The following is a 17,324-nucleotide window of genomic DNA, read 5'->3' as shown; positions in this document are numbered from 1 at the left end:
TATATCCAGAAAGATTCCCTTTCTTTGAGCTTCCTAATTCTATCGCCTCCTCTGCGTATGGCTGGGACATGTTCGATGACTTGGAATCTTAATTGGGCCACTGTGTGATTATGCGTCACAAAATGGTGTGGGACTGGTAATAGAATCTGCTTACAACGTATTGTTGACTTGTGCTTAGCACAAAGAAAGGGAATCTTTCTGGATATGTACTCTGGACACCCAAGGGCTTAAACCGTGAATATGAAGTACAGACTTGATTCATTGGGCCGTGCACCATGTCACCATGTGTGCAATTGCATTGTCCAATGGCTCACAATGGTTATGCGTTTTCATTGGATGGATAATCGAAGCCATGTTTTTTTCCTTTCTCTTGGGTTTGTTGTGTGAGTAGCCTATAGGATTAAGTTAGTTACCGCAGGCAGTGGATTTAGCTTCCTGTCTTTGGTCCAGTGGTAGATTGATTGTTTGGTCTATGAGCTGTTATGGGTTTTAATCCAGGTGAATGCCCATGGGCTGCTTATAACTGTGTGAAATATGTAGTTTTACATACTGGGATGAGAGATGAGAGAATGGGATGAGAGAATCCATCGAAGCATGGTGTAGGGATTGTGGTTCCTGTGTGCTAAGAAGAAAGGCTGGCACCAGCCAGAAAGCCCCATTACAGCCAATAATCAACTGCTAGCCGCTGGAACTCGTTGCTCTAGATCGTGTCAAACTCACACCAAGCAGGAATAGATACATTAGCCCACCATCCCACCCAAAGAGAAACTTCTGCTGCGCAGCTGGCTTTCTAGGCAGCAGCGCTATTGTGATGTCAGCGGGGGACATTGTGACAAGCCAGTGTTCCGTCACTTCATGTTGTGCACTGTTCAAACGGAAAATACATCAACAGGCAGACTACAGAAAAGCTTACTAACAAAGATTAGAGAGGGGCTTTCTCAGAGGGCTTTTTACAGTTTGTCTATTCCCAATTAGCCGTTTAAGTAGGCTTAATGAAAGTACTAATTCTTTCATAGGCCGCCCATTCGTAGTATTTGACGTTCCTTATATTGCGGTATCAGGCTTCGCAGCAGGTTACAAAACATTCATCACCCATGACTGTCCCCAATTGGGCTCAGAAGCTAAATGTCTATCATGACCTCTCTTTTTGAAAGTCCAAGAGCAAGCAAACTCTTCCTCCAGGAGAGGGAGCCAACAGATCACTAAAGACATCATCATTGCTCAAAGAAAACACCGAAAAACAATGCATGGTAGGAATAAACATGGAACCTTTAATTGGAGTGGAATCTGATAGACAGCACCTGATGCCAAATCTGCATCTTCTAACACCTGCAGTCACTGCAGCAGCTGAATCCAATGTATCCAAAAGGGATCTATTCTATTCAATTGCAAATGATCTAGATAAGACTGAGAATAAGATACTGCACGGGACATAGCAGAGTTGGTCAAGTTGAGTGGAGATGAGTTTGCTATTTGGCGCAGCTTTTGGATGAATAAAGCAAATAAAAGGTGTGAAAGATAAAAAAAAGGGTGAAAGTGTGAAAAGTGAATTGGCCAAATTGAGGTGCATATAAAGTTTTTTGCTTTCTTTCAATTCACTAATGGGGCTCATTTGAATCAGGGGAATTGAGTTCTGCTTTTGGAAACTGGGTTAAGAAGGGGTGCACCGATCCTGGAGGTACTGCAATATCAGGTCAATGCGTGGATTGGACAGAGCAGGATTTATTCCATTTCCTTGTTCTAAAAATCAATTTAATATATGGTCCCCAGATAGGGGACGTATCAGATATTAAACTAAGAACAGATTTTTTTTTTTTTTCTGTTTATCAGTAGGACTTCAAAATAACAAAGGTGATCGCCTCCCATTGCCTGGGAACCGTCCAGGCACAAGAGGGCTATGTGTCATCAGAAGGCGCACACACTCCCCCAAGGCCGGCAGTCGTACAATCCCAGGCACCTTCCAGTACCAACCAAGGTAGCGTCCTCCGAAACTACACTTGATCTTAGCCAAAAGGCCGAGAAGCTATAACCCGAATTGGTAACGGCCTTGAGTGGCACCCTGGCCTATACCGGACAAATCTTAGGGAGAGGGAGACAAACCCACGCCTACAGAAGACATTTTGTCACCCAAGCCAACCCTTGAAAAGGCTGTTTTGCAGAGCAAAAACAAGCAGAATGGTGCTTTTTTCAGCCGCCGCCCACTGCAATGAATCTGAATAACTCCTCCTTTTAGGCACAAGCACCTCCCCTCCCCCTTGCAGTCTTTCCAATTCATGATACAAAAAGACGGACGGACAGGACAGGACAGGACAGGCTGCCTGACTTTCCGTCACTGCCACCCTTTGCCATCCTTACCCGTAGAAAGCCCTTTCATCATCCCCAAACCCTAATCTTTTCCCTTCCCTTCCAAGCTGCGTCTCACTCCCTTTCATTAGGAAGTGAGCGCAGCCTTTTCTCCGTTCTGCACATGCGCGACGTTAAACACAAATGCGCAGGCGCAGGCGTGCGTTCCATTAGCCTCACTGCATTCCACTCCCACTCCCATACAGGAAGTGGGCGCAGCTATTACTACGGTCGCACATAAAAGAACCCACGGCCACCACTGCACACAGCTGACTCCACCACAGGACACCGACTTCTACACCAACGCAGGTAAGACAGGATCAGCACCTCTATGCTCCCGTTACAATCAGGCTCAGTCACCATGTGATAACGCTCTCAACTCTTTAGTTGCAGGCTCCCCTTGCTTCACCTCCACTGGCTGTGCTGCCATTTCCTCTCCCACCTGGAAGGTATACTTTATTCCACTATTTTCCTGTTTCTCTCTTCCCCCTTTTCCCATAACCTACCTTTATCTGCATTTGTGGGGCATCTATATGCTATTTACATCATAGCTTTATTCATTAATACGGAAGGGAAGAGTGCCCATGAGAGTGTTGAACTGCGGAGAGCAAGAGATTAAGCTGCCCCGATTTGCCACCATTGATAAGCTGTTCACAGTAGCTACACATGCCGTCCAAACAGCAGCATCCACCATTGCTTCAGCCCACCCATTCAGTGACAGCTCACCAAGTCAGCCAGAGGAGTGGTGTAAGGAATTACACGTAGGCACTGACTCCACACCTTCACATCACAAGAAGAGGGTCTACAGGCTAGTGCAAGAATACGAGCAAGTCTTCAGCAAACATCCGCTAGACTTTTGAAGAATAAAAGGGGTCAAACACTACATCCCCACAAGTGCACACCCACCCATCAAAGAGAGATATAAGCCAATACTACCTGCACATTACCAGTGTACCAAGGACATGTTGAGCAACATGATGGAGGCTGGGGTTATCCGTGACAGTTGTAGCCTCTGGGCAGCTCCGTTGGTCCTGTTAAAGAAGAAGGACAGCACCACTCCCCTGTATTGAGGAATAGCTAGCTGCATTGAGAACTGCAAATTATTTTTCTTCCCTTGATCTCTCTAGTCGCTATTGGCAAGTGTCCGTTGCTGAGGCAGACCGGGAGAAGACCGCCTTTGCCACCCCGATGGGTCTCTGCGAGTTCAAAAGCATGCCCTTCAAGCTGTGCAATTTGCCAGGAACCTTCCAGAGACTGATGCAATGCTGCTTGGGACACCGAAACTTTGAAACGGTACTGCTATACCTTTATGATGTTGTTGTTTATTCTAAAGCAAGCCAGATTTTAGGGTGTATAAAAAAGGAGGCTTCAAAGGCAGGGCCTTGATCTGTGAGGACTCTCTCTGGGTAGCCATGATTTCTGCATAAGTGTGCTTGGAAGACCTTCGCTGCAGTATGGGCCATTAGATCTTTGACTTGTACCGCAACCATAAATCTCGAGTAGTTGTCCACCATCGTAAATGCATACGTGTATCCATTCCTGCTTGGTGTGAGTTTGACATGATCTAGAGCAGGGGTCGGGAACCTATGGCTCGCGAGCCAGATATGGCTCTTTCGATGGCCGTATCTGGCTCGCAGACAGGGCTCCTACCTGTCTATGGGAAGGATCAGGGCCGGCGCCAGCACAATTGAGAGCAATGATGAGAGAGTGAGCGGCGCTCTGTCTTATCATTCTCCCCGTTGTGACTGTCGGCGTTCTTCTGACAGCTCTGCAGCAAGCGCGGTGACGTCATCACTGCGCGCCTGCTGAGAGGTCAGCGAGCGACAGCAATGGACGATGCGCCGAGGAGACCGGATCAGCGGGGGAACGAGTGAGCCGCCCCTCTACTGACACTGGGCTCCCCTGACTCACAGGCCGGCCACTACACAGCGGCACTAGTACACATAGGGGCCCGGCAGCCGCTCTGCGTCTATGTGTAGTGCTGCTGTGTAGTGGCCGAACTGTGAGTCAGGGGAGCCCAGTGTCAGTAGAGGGGCCCCTGACCTGGAGAGGCCACCAGCCATGTCTGAGCTGCAGGAGTGCTAGTCCTGACCTGCACAGCAGACAGAATCTCCATCCTGCAGGACCTGCGATGATGTCACGCCCATGTGACTGTGTGGGAGGAGACACAGGATGCCGGGCAGAAAGCAAGAGAACTGAATCCTGAAGGAGATTTGGACACATGATGACTGGTAATAAGAAAAGAGGGGACATGAGGGGAGGGGCTGCAGGGTGAGGGGCATATGAGGGCTGCAGACTGACAGAAGGATGTGAAGGGGTGCAGAGTGTTTGAGAGGGGTAAGTTGGGGTACAGGCAGGGTGAGATATGTGAGCAGGGTGTGTGAGATATGGGGGTGTATTGTGTGTGATATGGGGGGTGCAGGCTGTATGGGAAGCAGGGTATGTGACATATGGGGGTGTAGTGTGTGAGATCTGGGGGGTGCAGGCTGTATGGGAAGCAGTGTGTGTGTGTGTGTGGGATATGGGGGGTGCAGGCCGTATGGGGAGCAGTGTGTGTGTGTGTGTGTGATATGGGGGGTGCAGGCCGTATGGGGAGCAGTGTGTGTGTGTGTGATATGGGGGGTGCAGGCCGTATGGGGAGCAGTGTGTGTGTGTGTGATATGGGGGGTGCAGGCTGTATGGGAAGCAGGGTGTGAGAGATATGGGGGTGTAGGCTGTATGGGAAGCAGGGTGTGTGAGATATGGGGGTGTAGTGTGTGTGATATGGGGGTGCAGGCTGTATGGGGAGCAGGGTATGCGACATATGGGGGTGTAGTGTGTGGGATATGGGGGGTGCAGGCTGTATGGGGAGCAGTGTGTGTGTGTGTGATATGGGGGGTGCAGGTTGTATGGGGAGCAGTGTGTGTGTGTGATATGGGGGGTGCAGGCTGTATGGGGAGCAGTGTGTGTGTGTGATATGGGGGGGTGCAGGCTGTATGGGAAGCAGGGTATGTGACATATGGGGGTGTAGTGTGTGAGATCTGGGGGGTGCAGGCTGTATGGGGAGCAGTGTGTGTGTGTGATATGGGGGGTGCAGGCTGTATGGGGAGCAGTGTGTGTGTGTGATATGGGGGGGTGCAGGCTGTATGGGAAGCAGGGTATGTGACATATGGGGGTGTAGTGTGTGAGATCTGGGGGGTGCAGGCTGTATGGGAAGCAGTGTGTGTGTGTGGGATATGGGGGGTGCAGGCTGTATGGGGAGCAGTGTGTGTGTGTGATATGGGGGGTGCAGGCTGTATGGGAAGCAGTGTGTGTGTGTGGGATATGGGGGGTGCAGGCTGTATGGGAAGCAGTGTGTGTGTGTGTGTGGGATATGGGGGGTGCAGGCCGTATGGGGAGCAGTGTGTGTGTGTGATATGGGGGGTGCAGGCTGTATGGGAAGCAGGGTGTCTGGGCCACTGACAGATACAATTGCTCCAGCGGTCACTTAGTACACAAAGGAGTGTTCCTCTCTGCTGCACTAAGCCACCGCTGGACCTAAACAATAATTCGCTGTAAAATAATAAAATAGATAATTGACATAACTGACAATGCGTTGTGTGACATGTCCAATATTCCAGCTTCTTTCTTCTGCGAATGCCTCAAAGCTGGCATTCTCTCAACATCAGGTGGGAAGAATGCCAGCTTCCAGTCATGCGCAGGAAAAAGAAGAAGCCAGACTGCTGGACTGATGTCATGCATCGCAAGTTCACAATGTAAGTTATTTATTTGATTTTTTTTACTGCTAATTACCATTGTTTCAGTCCAGTTGTGGCTTTATACAGCAGGGAGGAGCATTCCTTGCTGTACTAAGTGAACATTGGAGCGATTGATCTGTCAATGGCCCTTTAAACATATTGTACGGCTCTCGCGGAATTATATTTCAAAATATGTGGCGTTTACGGCTCTCTTAGCCAAAAAGGTTCCTGACCCCTGATCTAGAGCAACGAGTTCCAGCGGTTGGCGGGTGATTATTGGCTGTAATGGGGCTTCAATGGAGACATCCTATAGTGAATAGTGTGCCGTAATCAATTGCAGCAGGGATATTTCACGTGACTATTGTAACCAGTTGATCAGACATGACAAACATCACAAATAAAAAACAAGGACGAATGGAACTCCATACATAGTGGAACCACATATAGTGTGAACACAAAAAAGAACCGGGCGTTAGAAAAAATGTGCACGGCCTAATGAATCAAGTCTGTACTTCAGCTGCCCTGGAAGGTGCAGAAGCCTGAGCCGGAGGCATCCCCCGAGAAACTCCCCGAGCCGGAGCCGACAGACCGCTCCGTGCCGAAGGCCTAGCGGAGGAAGACCCCTATGCCCATTCCCCACACCTCGGCTGAGGTTGCGCCGGGTTGCCGCTGCAAGGCAGCACCCCAGGCCAAGTCACCGCGAGACCTTCCACCCAGAACGCCAGCGGTGGGCAGTGTCCAGAAGGTCTAGCGGGGCCCGACCCGTGCGCCGGAGCTCGCAGCAGCAGCGTACTGGGATAGGGAGCCGACACCGCTGGGCCCGGTGATTGCAGAAAGAGAAAGGAAGAAGGCAGAGATCAGGGAAGGGGCAGCATCAGGGCCAGGTATCTTGGGTGGGAGAGAGCGGAAGCCATTACTGTTACAAAACGTTAAGGTAAGAGTACCTCCCGATGTGGGAAGATGTTATAATATTTGTAATGTGTTACCGTTTTATCTTTTCCAGTTTGTGAAAATAAAACCGGTGATGGACGGGCACCCGCGGGCGGTCTGCATTTTACCAAGGGGGAATGTGGCGCCCTGGACAAGCCAGGGGCCACAGAGAACAACACCAACACACCCCACACTCCCGGTCAGGCACACCAAAGTCAGACAAAAACCCTTGTTGCCTTCCTCCAGGGGCTGATGTCCACACCAGGGGGTGGAGCCAGGCGGTTGGTCTCCACCCACCGAGGAGTTCACAGTCCTGGAGGCGGGAAAACAGTCAGATAAGCTTTGGAGGAGAAAGTGAGAGCAAGGAAGTGGTAGTAGAGCAGACTAAAGTTGGTCCGGGTGTGTGGCCCGGACGGAACAGAAAGGTTGGCAGACGGTGGTGACCGTCTGCAGGAGTGGCCTATTGGAGCAGACTGTAAGGACCGTGGACGGGTGGTGGCCCGGCGGTACTGGACCGGTATGCAAAGAGAAGCCAGCACCACCCGGCAGGGGTTTACGGACCCTGACAAGGCTAGGAGTCGCCGTGAATTTGTCAAATCCATTAGCGAAGGGAACCTCCTGGGTTTCCCAGCAGCGAAGTCCCAACAGAAGGCAACAGTCCAACCGTGAAAGGGAGACACAGCCACCGCCAAGGCTACCGTTTCCAGGGCCAGAGCCTGCGGGCAAAAGGGGCTCCTCCAGCTCAAATCCAAGACGGGGAGCGGGTTACCGGTGGGAACCCATCGGAACCGTTACACTACGTAGGTGCAGGGAAAGGCAGTCACCATCAACTTGCCAGGAGAAACAACACCGCAGCCGCCTGTGGGACCCGTCCATCCAGCCGTGTGTTTTACCGAAAACTGTGCCCTCATCATTGGCTGAGTGAGTACCACCGTGCCGTGCGGCACAGCGCTGCCCCTGCGACCCTGCACCTTACCAGGCCCCGCAACCCGCCTGTCATCCATCCCTACCCCATCACCGGGCCCCGGGACAACCAACCCCCTACCCACGGAGGGGAGAAATAACATCCAAGCTGCTCCCTGTCATCGCTCCCTGGATCCCCGTCCAGAGCAGGCAGCGGTGGTGTCACTAATCTCACCACAACCGTGGGTGGCATCACAGACAATATCCAAATCCCACAATCAAACCCCCTTTTCACTTACGGGCGAGGAGCGCCGCTCGAGGCCCCGGGATCCGGCCCACCGCTCGAGCCACCACCGAGCAGCAGTAGCAGTAGCAGCCAGACCCGAGCAGTGGGTGAGCGCAGCGCACCTCCTCCGCCCGCGAGAAGACTGAGAACAAGATACTGCACGGGACATAGCAGAGTTGGTCAAGTTGAGTGGAGATGAGGAGGCGATAAAATTAGGACGCTCAAAGAAAGGGAATCTTTCTGGATATATACTCTGGGCACGTTGGAACCCAAGGGCTTAAACCATGAATATGAAGAACAGACTTGATTCATTGGGCCGTGCACATTTTTTCTAACGCCCGGTTCTTTTTCGTGTTCACACTATATATGGCTCCACTATGTATGGAGTTCCATTTTTCCTTGTTTTTTATTTGTCATGTTTGTCATGTCTGATCAACTGGTTACCTTATGTCTGATTACCTCGTCTAACAGTTTTTTCTCCCCTTTCTTTACCTTCCAGGTTCCCATAGTCATGTGAAATATCCCTGTTGCACTTGATTACGGCTTACTATTCACTATAGGATGTCTTATATCTAACATCACACTCTCACCCGTCAGCACTCTATAGGTTTGTATAAGGTATGCGCTTACACATCCGGTCCTCCATAGGTTTTTACACTTATGTAACTCTATCCCTATGATCACTCATAACTCATACCCTTGTAGTCAATTACAGCCTCCCCTCTCCCCCCTCCCCTTCTCCCTTTCCATCTATAATTTTGCCAGTACAATATTAGTTTACATTAGGCACACACTCACATATTCCATTCCTTAGTGACTTATTGTAATTCAGATTCACATACAATTCCCTATGCCTGCCCCATTACTACATTCATACCTACTTGACCTTATCCTGATACCCCTTGTCTCACCTTGTTGGTCCCTACACCTGTTATCCTGTCCTTTCCTGTGTCTGTCTTGTCACACAACACATTTTAGCATATCTCTTGTGCTCCTTATTACCTGTCCTGCCTACTAGAATTATGTCTATTATGTCCATGCACGGCCCTATGATTCAAGTCTGTACTTCATATTAAGCAATCTGAACACATTCGCGCATAAATGAAATGACCACAATTTTCTCCAAAACTATAACAGATGCAAACTTGTCCTGTGTGGTGGAGATGAGATTTGATAAAGTAAGTGGAAATCCAGTAAAAGTTTCATTTGGCCACTTTGCACTCTCGAGATAATCGTCACCATGTGCCAAATGCAATATAAAAGCAATCTGAACACATTCGCGCATAAATGAAATGACCACAATTTTCTCCAAAACTATAACAGATGCAAACTTGTCCTGTGTGGTGGAGATGAGATTTGATAAAGTAAGTGGAAATCCAGTAAAAGTTTCATTTGGCTACTTTGCACTCTCGAGATAATCGTCACCATGTGCCATGGTTGCAAAACATTCATCACCCATGACTGTCCCCAATTGGGCTCAGAAGCTAAATGTCTATCATGACCTCTATTTTTGAAAGTCCAAGAGCAAGCAAACTCTTCCTCCAGGAGAGGGAGCCAACAGATCACTAAAGACATCATCATTGCTCAAAGAAAACACCGAAAAACAATGCATGGTAGGAATAAACATGGAACCTTTAATTGGAGTGGAATCTGATAGACAGCACCTGATGCCAAATCTGCATCTTCTAACACCTGGCGCAGCTTTTGGATGAATAAAGCAAATAAAAGGTGTGAAAGATAAAAAAAAGGGTGAAAGTGTGAAAAGTGAATTGGCCAAATTGAGGTGCATATAAAGTTTTTTGCTTTCTTTCAATTCACTAATGGGGCTCATTTGAATCAGGTGAATTGAGTTCTGCTTTTGGAAACTGGGTTAAGAAGGGGTGCACCGGTCCTGGAGGTACTGCAATATCAGGTCAATGCGTGGATTGGACAGAGCAGGATTTATTCCATCTCCTTGTTCTAAAAATCCATTTAATATATGGTCCCCAGATAGGGGACGTATCAGATATTAAACTAAGAACAGATTTTTTTTTTTTTTCTGTTTATCAGTAGGACTTCAAAATAACAAAGGTGATCGCCTCCCATTGCCTGGGAACCGTCCAGGCACAAGAGGGCTATGTGTCATCAGAAGGCACACACACTCCCCCAAGGCCGGCAGTCGTACAATCCCAGGCACCTTCCAGTACCAACCAAGGTAGCGTCCTCCGAAACTACACTTGATCTTAGCCAAAAGGCCGAGAAGCTATAACCCGAATTGGTAACGGCCTTGAGTGGCACCCTGGCCTATACCGGACACATCTTAGGGAGAGGGAGACAAACCCACGCCTACAGAAGACATTTTGTCACCCAAGCCAACCCTTGAAAAGGCTGTTTTGCAGAGCAAAAACAAGCAGAATGGTGCTTTTGTCAGCCGCCGCCCACTGCAATGAATCTGAATAACTCCTCCTTTTGGGCACAAGCACCTCCCCTCCCCCTTGCAGTCTTTCCAATTCATGATACAAAAAGACGGACGGACAGGACAGGACAGGACAGGCTGCCTGACTTTCCGTCACTGCCACCCTTTGCCATCCTTACCCGTAGAAAGCCCTTTCATCATCCCCAAACCCTAATCTTTTCCCTTCCCTTCCAAGCTGCGTCTCACTCCCTTTCATTAGGAAGTGAGCGCAGCCTTTTCTCCGTTCTGCACATGCGCGACGTTAAACACAAATGCGCAGGCGCAGGCGTGCGTTCCATTAGCCTCACTGCATTCCACTCCCACTCCCATACAGGAAGTGGGCGCAGCTATTACTACGGTCGCACATAAAAGAACCCACGGCCACCACTGCACACAGCTGACTCCACCACAGGACACCCACTTCTACACCAACGCAGGTAAGACAGGATCGGCACCTCTATGCTCCCGTTACAATCAGGCTCAGTCACCATGTGATAACGCTCTCAACTCTTTAGTTGCAGGCTCCCCTTGCTTCACCTCCACTGGCTGTGCTGCCATTTCCTCTCCCACCTGGAAGGTATACTTTATTCCACTATTTTCCTGTTTCTCTCTTCCCCCTTTTCCCATAACCTACCTTTATCTGCATTTGTGGGGCATCTATATGCTATTTACATCATAGTTTTATTCATTAATACGGAAGGGAAGAGTGCCCATGAGAGTGTTGAACTGCGGAGAGCAAGAGATTAAGCTGCCCCGATTTGCCACCATTGATAAGCTGTTCACAGTAGCTACACATGCCATCCAAACAGCAGCATCCACCATTGCTTCAGCCCACCCATTCAGTGACAGCTCACCAAGTCAGCCAGAGGAGTGGTGTAAGGAATTACACGTAGGCACTGACTCCACACCTTCACATCACAAGAAGGGGGTCTACAGGCTAGTGCAAGAATACGAGCAAGTCTTCAGCAAACATCCGCTAGACTTTTGAAGAATAAAAGGGGTCAAACACTACATCCCCACAAGTGCACACCCACCCATCAAAGAGAGATATAAGCCAATACTACCTGCACATTACCAGTGTACAAAGGACATGTTGAGCAACATGATGGAGGCTGGGGTTATCCGTGACAGTTGTAGCCTCTGGGCAGCTCCGTTGGTCCTGTTAAAGAAGAAGGACAGCACCACTCCCCTGTATTGAGGAATAGCTAGCTGCATTGAGAACTGCAAATTATTTTTCTTCCCTTGATCTCTCTAGTCGCTATTGGCAAGTGTCCGTTGCTGAGGCAGACCGGGAGAAGACCGCCTTTGCCACCCCGATGGGTCTCTGCGAGTTCAAAAGCATGCCCTTCGAGCTGTGCAATTTGCCAGGAACCTTCCAGAGACTGATGCAATGCTGCTTGGGACACCGAAACTTTGAAACGGTACTGCTATACCTTTATGATGTTGTTGTTTATTCTAAAGCAAGCCAAATTTAAGGGTGTATAAAAAAGGAGGCTTCAAAGGCAGGGCCTTGATCTGTGAGGACTCTCTCTGGGTAGCCATGATTTCTGCATAAGTGTGCTTGGAAGACCTTCGCTGCAGTATGGGCCATTAGATCTTTGACTTGTACCGCAACCATAAATCTCGAGTAGTTGTCCACCATCGTAAGTGCATACGTGTATCCATTCCTGCTTGGTGTGAATTTGACATGATCTAGAGCAACGAGTTCCAGCGGTTGGCGGGTGATTATTGGCTGTAATGGGGCTTCAATGGAGACATCCTATAGTGAATAGTGTGCCGTAATCAATTGCAGCAGGGATATTTCACGTGACTATTGTAACCAGTTGATCAGACATGACAAACATCACAAATAAAAAACAAGGACGAATGGAACTCCATACATAGTGGAACCACATATAGTGTGAACACAAAAAAGAACCGGGCGTTAGAAAAAATGTGCACGGCCTAATGAATCAAGTCTGTACTTCAGCTGCCCTGGAAGGTGCAGAAGCCTGAGCCGGAGGCATCCCCCGAGAAACTCCCCGAGCCGGAGCCGACAGACCGCTCCGTGCCGAAGGCCTAGCGGAGGAAAACCCCTATGCCCATTCCCCACACCTCGGCTGAGGTTGCGCCGGGTTGCCGCTGCAAGGCAGCACCCCAGGCCAAGTCACCGCGAGACCTTCCACCCAGAACGCCAGCGGTGGGCAGTGTCCAGAAGGTCTCGCGGGGCCCGACCCGTGCGCCGGAGCTCGCAGCAGCAGCGTACTGGGATAGGGAGCCGACACCGCTGGGCCCGGTGATTGCAGAAAGAGAAAGGAAGAAGGCAGAGATCAGGGAAGGGGCAGCATCAGGGCCAGGTATCTTGGGTGGGAGAGAGCGGAAGCCATTACTGTTACAAAACGTTAAGGTAAGAGTACCTCCCGATGTGGGAAGATGTTATAATATTTGTAATGTGTTACCGTTTTATCTTTTCCAGTTTGTGAAAATAAAACCGGTGATGGACGGGCACCCGCGGGCGGTCTGCATTTTACCAAGGGGGAATGTGGCGCCCTGGACAAGCCAGGGGCCACAGAGAACAACACCAACACACCCCACACTCCCGGTCAGGCACACCAAAGTCAGACAAAAACCCTTGTTGCCTTCCTCCAGGGGCTGATGTCCACACCAGGGGGTGGAGCCAGGCGGTTGGTCTCCACCCACCGAGGAGTTCACAGTCCTGGAGGCGGGAAAACAGTCAGATAAGCTTTGGAGGAGAAAGTGAGAGCAAGGAAGTGGTAGTAGAGCAGACTAAAGTTGGTCCGGGTGTGTGGCCCGGACGGAACAGAAAGGTTGGCAGACGGTGGTGACCGTCTGCAGGAGTGGCCTATTGGAGCAGACTGTAAGGACCGTGGACGGGTGGTAGCCCGGCGGTACTGGACCGGTATGCAAAGAGAAGCCAGCACCACCCGGCAGGGGTTTACGGACCCTGAGAAGGCTAGGAGTCGCCGTGAATTTGTCAAATCCATTAGCGAAGGGAACCTCCTGGGTTTCCCAGCAGCGAAGTCCCAACAGAAGGCAACAGTCCAACCGTGAAAGGGAGACACAGCCACCGCCAAGGCTACCGTTTCCAGGGCCAGAGCCTGCAGGCAAAAGGGGCTCCTCCAGCTCAAATCCAAGACGGGGAGCGGGTTACCGGTGGGAACCCATCGGAACCGTTACACTACGTAGGTGCAGGGAAAGGCAGTCACCATCAACTTGCCAGGAGAAACAACACCGCAGCCGCCTGTGGGACCCGTCCATCCAGCCGTGTGTTTTACCGAAAACTGTGCCCTATTCATTGGCTGAGTGAGTACCACCGTGCCGTGCGGCACAGCGCTGCCCCTGCAACCCTGCACCTTACCAGGCCCCGCAACCCGCCTGTCATCCATCCCTACCCCATCACCGGGCCCCGGGACAACCAACCCCCTACCCACGGAGGGGAGAAATAACATCCAAGCTGCTCCCTGTCATCACTCCCTGGATCCCCGTCCAGAGCAGGCAGCGGTGGTGTCACTAATCTCACCACAACCGTGGGTGACATCACAGACAATATCCAAATCCCACAATCAAACCCCCTTTTCACTTACGGGCGAGGAGCGCCGCTCGAGGCCCCGGGATCCGGCCCACCGCTCGAGCCACCACCGAGCAGCAGTAGCAGTAGCAGCCGGACCCGAGCAGTGGGTGAGCGCAGCGCACCTCCTCCGCCCGCGAGAAGACTGAGAACAAGATACTGCACGGGACATAGCAGAGTTGGTCAAGTTGAGTGGAGATGAGGAGGCGATAAAATTAGGACGCTCAAAGAAAGGGAATCTTTCTGGATATATACTCTGGGCACGTTGGAACCCAAGGGCTTAAACCATGAATATGAAGAACAGACTTGATTCATTGGGCCGTGCACATTTTTTCTAACGCCCGGTTCTTTTTCGTGTTCACACTATATATGGCTCCACTATGTATGGAGTTCCATTTTTCCTTGTTTTTTATTTGTCATGTTTGTCATGTCTGATCAACTGGTTACCTTATGTCTGATTACCTTGTCTAACAGTTTTTTCTCCCCTTTCTTTACCTTCCAGGTTCCCATAGTCATGTGAAATATCCCTGTTGCACTTGATTACGGCTTACTATTCACTATAGGATGTCTTATATCTAACATCACACTCTCACCCGTCAGCACTCTATAGGTTTGTATAAGGTATGCGCTTACACATCCGGTCCTCCATAGGTTTTTACACTTATGTAACTCTATCCCTATGATCACTCATAACTCATACCCTTGTAGTCAATTACAGCCTCCCCTCTCCCCCCTCCCCTTCTACCTTTCCATCTATAATTTTGCCAGTACAATATTAGTTTACATTAGGCACACACTCACATATTCCATTCCTTAGTGACTTATTGTAATTCAGATTCACATACAATTCCCTATGCCTGCCCCATTACTACATTCATACCTACTTGACCTTATCCTGATACCCCTTGTCTCACCTTGTTGGTCCCTACACCTGTTATCCTGTCCTTTCCTGTGTCTGTCTTGTCACACAACACATTTTAGCATATCCCTTGTGCTCCTTATTACCTGTCCTGCCTACTAGAATTATGTCTATTATGTCCATGCACGGCCCTATGATTCAAGTCTGTACTTCATATTAAGCAATCTGAACACATTCGCGCATAAATGAAATGACCACAATTTTCTCCAAAACTATAACAGATGCAAACTTGTCCTGTGTGGTGGAGATGAGATTTGATAAAGTAAGTGGAAATCCAGTAAAAGTTTCATTTGGCCACTTTGCACTCTCGAGATAATCGTCACCATGTGCCAAATGCAATATAAAAGCAATCTGAACACATTCGTGCATAAATGAAATTACCACAATTTTCTCCAAAACTATAACAGATGCAAACTTGTCCTGTGTGGTGGAGATGAGATTTGATAAAGTAAATGGAAATCCAGTAAAAGTTTCATTTGGCTACTTTGCACTCTCGAGATAATCGTCACCATGTGCCAAATGCAATATAAAAGCAATCTGAACACATTTGCGCATAAATGAAATGACCACAATTTTCTCCAAAACTATAACAGATGCAAACTTGTCCTGTGTGGTGGAGATGAGATTTGATAAAGTAAGTGGAAATCCAGTAAAAGTTTAATTTGGCTACTTTGCACTCTCGAGATAATCGTCACCATGTGCCATGGTTGCAAAACATTCATCACCCATGACTGTCCCCAATTGGGCTCAGAAGCTAAATGTCTATCATGACCTCTCTTTTTGAAAGTCCAAGAGCAAGCAAACTCTTCCTCCAGGAGAGGGAGCCAACAGATCACTAAAGACATCATCATTGCTCAAAGAAAACACCGAAAAACAATGCATGGTAGGAATAAACATGGAACCTTTAATTGGAGTGGAATCTGATAGACAGCACCTGATGCCAAATCTGCATCTTCTAACACCTGGCGCAGCTTTTGGATGAATAAAGCAAATAAAAGGTGTGAAAGATAAAAAAAAGGGTGAAAGTGTGAAAAGTGAATTGGCCAAATTGAGGTGCATATAAAGTTTTTTGCTTTCTTTCAATTCACTAATGGGGCTCATTTGAATCAGGTGAATTGAGTTCTGCTTTTGGAAACTGGGTTAAGAAGGGGTGCACCGGTCCTGGAGGTACTGCAATATCAGGTCAATGCGTGGATTGGACAGAGCAGGATTTATTCCATCTCCTTGTTCTAAAAATCCATTTAATATATGGTCCCCAGATAGGGGACGTATCAGATATTAAACTAAGAACAGATTTTTTTTTTTTTCTGTTTATCAGTAGGACTTCAAAATAACAAAGGTAATCGCCTCCCATTGCCTGGGAACCGTCCAGGCACAAGAGGGCTATGTGTCATCAGAAGGCACACACACTCCCCCAAGGCCGGCAGTCGTACAATCCCAGGCACCTTCCAGTACCAACCAAGGTAGCGTCCTCCGAAACTACACTTGATCTTAGCCAAAAGGCCGAGAAGCTATAACCCGAATTGGTAACGGCCTTGAGTGGCACCCTGGCCTATACCGGACACATCTTAGGGAGAGGGAGACAAACCCACGCCTACAGAAGACATTTTGTCACCCAAGCCAACCCTTGAAAAGGCTGTTTTGCAGAGCAAAAACAAGCAGAATGGTGCTTTTGTCAGCCGCCGCCCACTGCAATGAATCTGAATAACTCCTCCTTTTGGGCACAAGCACCTCCCCTCCCCCTTGCAGTCTTTCCAATTCATGATACAAAAAGACGGACGGACAGGACAGGACAGGCTGCCTGACTTTCCGTCACTGCCACCCTTTGCCATTCTTACCCGTAGAAAGCCCTTTCATCATCCCCAAACCCTAATCTTTTCCCTTCCCTTCCAAGCTGCGTCTCACTCCCTTTCATTAGGAAGTGAGCGCAGCCTTTTCTCCGTTCTGCACATGCGCGACGTTAAACACAAATGCGCAGGCGCAGGCGTGCGTTCCATTAGCCTCACTGCATTCCACTCCCACTCCCATACAGGAAGTGTGCGCAGCTATTACTACGGTCGCACATAAAAGAACCCACGGCCACCACTGCACACAGCTGACTCCACCACAGGACACCCACTTCTACACCAACGCAGGTAAGACAGGATCGGCACCTCTATGCTCCCGTTACAATCAGGCTCAGTCACCATGTGATAACGCTCTCAACTCTTTAGTTGCAGGCTCCC

The 17,324-nt window shown here is 49.3% G+C and overlaps 3 non-coding genes across 3 annotated transcripts; all 3 read right to left on the bottom strand.

The window, feature by feature from the left end:
- Positions 1 to 1,656: 1,656 nt before the first annotated feature.
- On the bottom strand, positions 1,657 to 1,856 carry LOC142255499 (U2 spliceosomal RNA). Its single transcript, XR_012727425.1, has one exon. It is a non-coding gene; the product is annotated as a U2 spliceosomal RNA (small nuclear RNA).
- Positions 1,857 to 10,053: 8,197 nt separating this feature from the next.
- Positions 10,054 to 10,253, bottom strand: LOC142255502 (U2 spliceosomal RNA). The gene has a single exon (XR_012727428.1). It is a non-coding gene; the product is annotated as a U2 spliceosomal RNA (small nuclear RNA).
- Positions 10,254 to 16,244: 5,991 nt separating this feature from the next.
- LOC142255503 (U2 spliceosomal RNA) lies at positions 16,245 to 16,442 on the bottom strand. Its single transcript, XR_012727429.1, has one exon. It is a non-coding gene; the product is annotated as a U2 spliceosomal RNA (small nuclear RNA).
- Positions 16,443 to 17,324: the final 882 nt, after the last annotated feature.

This window comes from Anomaloglossus baeobatrachus, chromosome 10 (genome assembly GCF_048569485.1).
Source record: "Anomaloglossus baeobatrachus isolate aAnoBae1 chromosome 10, aAnoBae1.hap1, whole genome shotgun sequence".
NCBI classification, from domain to species: Eukaryota; Metazoa; Chordata; class Amphibia; order Anura; family Aromobatidae; genus Anomaloglossus; species Anomaloglossus baeobatrachus.
The sequence above is the reverse complement of the archived record's forward strand: the minus strand, read 5'-3'. Positions and strand labels throughout refer to the sequence as shown.